Genomic DNA, 3,322 nt, shown 5'->3' with positions numbered 1-3,322 from the left:
GCATTTGCATGTAAAAATCAATATCTGCTGTATGTGAGGCAAAATTCTTTTGAATATTAAGAAGTGATGGTGAATATCAGAGTGCAGATGGTACTGGTACACTCCATGAAGAAATTTCCTGTACAGCTCTTTTTATTTTTGCCTCAGAGGGATAAGAAAGAGATACTTAGTTCTATTTATTACCCTTCTCAGTGTTTATGCTAACCTTTACTTTACGAAGCCCCAAGCCAAGGTAATTTTTATTGAAAAAAAAAAAAAATAGCTGTGGACGTTATTGGCTTTTTCACCGGAAACATACATTAATCACAGCCAGTCAAATTTACTTTCCTGAAAAAAAAAAAAAACAAATTTCATAAATTGCCTTCAGAATAGATGTTCCCGTCAAAGTCGATTCTGGCTTCAGTCTTTAATACATCTGGAAAACACCTAAGTACTCCATTCCTGTAAATCACTGACTCAAACCATAACTACACTACTAATTTTCCTACCCTGTAAGCCCAAATGCTGGAGTGGAACATACTGTTGGTTTTCTGTGTGAAAACAGGGATTCTGCAACCTTTCATCACACTGCTTAGAGCCCTTCTCTGACAACTACATCTTGGGGTTCAAAGATGCAACCCAAGTAGTAAGATGCTAGTCAATGCATGAAAAAATTATAAGGGCCTGTTTTAAATTCTATTATTCGCATTTTCTGCAAACCAGAGAGAATTGAACAACCCGTGTAAAAGTATTAAGTACAGCTATCATGCTTTGCTTTTTTTCCTGAGAAATAAAACGTTGCTTTATCAACTACAGAATGAAGAATTGCTCAGTATAAATCACCTCAGTTTACTTCAGTGAATTTGTTTAGGTTTTATATCATTGTGAAAAATTTATGTAGGCTGAATAGGATTCTAGTAAAAGGTAATATAAAACTGTAAGATAAAACAGTAAGATAAAACAGTATCCTGCTACTGGTTAATGTGATTATACTTTTTGGATAGGAATCTTAAATTCTGGGCTGAAAGCAGAACTTTTGTCTTTAGGACTTGATGTGCTGAATATTGAAATCATCTGGAAATCACTTAATTTGAAATCAGGCTTATCACCCCTCTGAAGAAAAATCTTCAGCTTTGGTTATTGCTAGAGACAAATCTGAAGCTGAGTGACAGTACGCTATAAATTACCAGTGAAAATTTCCCACTTCTTTGTCCACTTGCCATTTACTTTAAACCCCCCCCCACAAAACAACCATCAATCAGCACCCATTGCTGTCACACTATGAGCCGTGCAGCTTGCCCAACTGTCATGTAGGTCATCTGCTGCGATTTTCCTTTGCGATTCTCAGATTCTGCCACTAAATACTTTCTCACGTGCTTTCTTACGTCTTCGATGAAGTGGAGGAAATCATACGTGTACGTCTGAGGGCAGAATCCGGCTGTGGTGCACGCACTGACTGATCTGGTCTGGAAAACGGGCCGGTGCAGCGCACTGCCTTCCTGCAGGTGCCTGGTGGGACGCGGCGGTGACGAATGCCAGCGGCTGTGGACACGGAAGCGTGCCGAGAGCGCCGGAACAGGAGGGACGGCTGCCGGGGAAGCTCCTTGCCTGAGTGCGCTCCAGATTTCTCCATACCGACCTCGTGAGACACAAACTGTGCCAGAGGCTCATGGAAATGTTTCTGAAGAAACACTGCTTGAGATGTCCAACAGAGCACCGAGCAACTTCCGTTTACCTAGTGCTGTTGGTGTTACTACTGAAGAGTGTCGGTGGCCGCCCTATTTGATTCGCGAGTAATCCCAGATCTCCCTAAAGCTGATTGGCATTGCCAGCTGCTCGTCCTTGCAAATGAGACTGTCCCGTGTTCATATCCCCTGGGAAGGGTGTGGGATAGTAAGGCCGGACGGGAACTGAGCCGAGAAATAAGTCTTAGGAGGGTGGAAAGCGTTTGTTGCAGCGGGCAGTTTGAAGAGGGTGGTGGAGGAAGCGTGAAGTGAAAAGGGTTAGAAGGGGAGCGCACAGTAAAAGGCCCGGAGTGGCTAAAGCCTTGGGAAGAGAGCAAGCTGGAAAGAGAGTTTCTTGGAAGGGGAAGAACGTTTGAAAGTAACTTTGGGAACTGCCAACAAAGAGATGTCCTGCTCATTGTGCTTGGGGGTACTGCAGGCACCCCCGCCCACTGAAGTGCTTGTTCCTGGAGAAAGTTGCCCATGGTGGTGGACCGGCATTGCAGCCTCTCTCCCCCGCTGCGGCGGCTGCGGTGCTGGGTGCAGCTTGCTGGGGAACTGCAGCTCGTTCTGGGAAGGGCGGCCAGGGCCCCTCTGCTTTGAGCACCGCGTCGGAGTCTGTGCCCAGCAGCAGCCGCTCCCTGGGGAGCAGAAAGACACCCAGGGATGGGAGCTGTAGTGGTGTGGAGGAGCTGGACTCCAGAGGCAGGCCTGAGTTTTGCGTGCTGGGGTGCAGCAAGCTCAGGATAAGGGGAACACAGGAATTGGGGAGGTGAGAAGAGTTGAAAAAGTGAAGCTGAGGTCTTGTTGCATGGATTAGGAGGGCATGGGGATGCACTGAGCCATTAATACACAGGAATGCTTTGTTTTCCAAAACCAAATTTAAAAAAGTACCATGAATAGGAATCATTTTGCTAAAGGATGCTGCCTCCTACTTACAAGGGCTAAGACGTACTTTTATGATTTGCCCATTTTGCTTCCCCTCTGCCAAGCTATGGCCTCTTACTGTGTCTGTTTATTTCCAAGACAAGACTGTGGGATCCCTCTGTTTTGACAGAAGCAGTAAACCAACACCTCCTGCTGTCTCAACACTACTTCCCTAAGGGCTTGGTGTGTTATGAGGTGACATGTATCCTATTTATATTCTCACAGAGCACCAGAATATGCAGTAGTGAATAATTTATTTTATTGACATTTTATTTATGCAGAATAGGCATTCACACTAACATCCAGAAAACCTAGATTATTAGTAGAAAGCATAAAAATTCATTAAAGTATACCTATAGAGTGTGATTACATGAGATCAAATCATCCTAATATACAGCTTAAATGCATCGACATTAAAGCAATGATTAAAACCAGGACATAATACAAGAGAAAGTTTACTGAGTATCACAGGGATCCAGTCAGAAAAGCAGGGCATTCACTTTGCAGGTGATAAAGAGATTGGCTTTTTGGTTTGGTAGTTATCATCTGCTCTATTTCACAGTTTCCTACATTTGAAGTTCCTGTTCTCTGGGCTGCTAGAGAGCAGGTGGGTGTGATGTTCGAGTGTGCACGATGAGGATATACACCAGCACCACTCCACTTCAGCCCTCTCCCTTCTTACTCATGGAGCA

Source organism: Phaethon aethereus, assembly GCF_964289735.1.
Source record: "Phaethon aethereus genome assembly, chromosome: 1".
In the NCBI taxonomy this organism is placed as follows: domain Eukaryota; kingdom Metazoa; phylum Chordata; class Aves; order Phaethontiformes; family Phaethontidae; genus Phaethon; species Phaethon aethereus.
Note: the sequence above shows the minus strand (reverse complement) of the source record.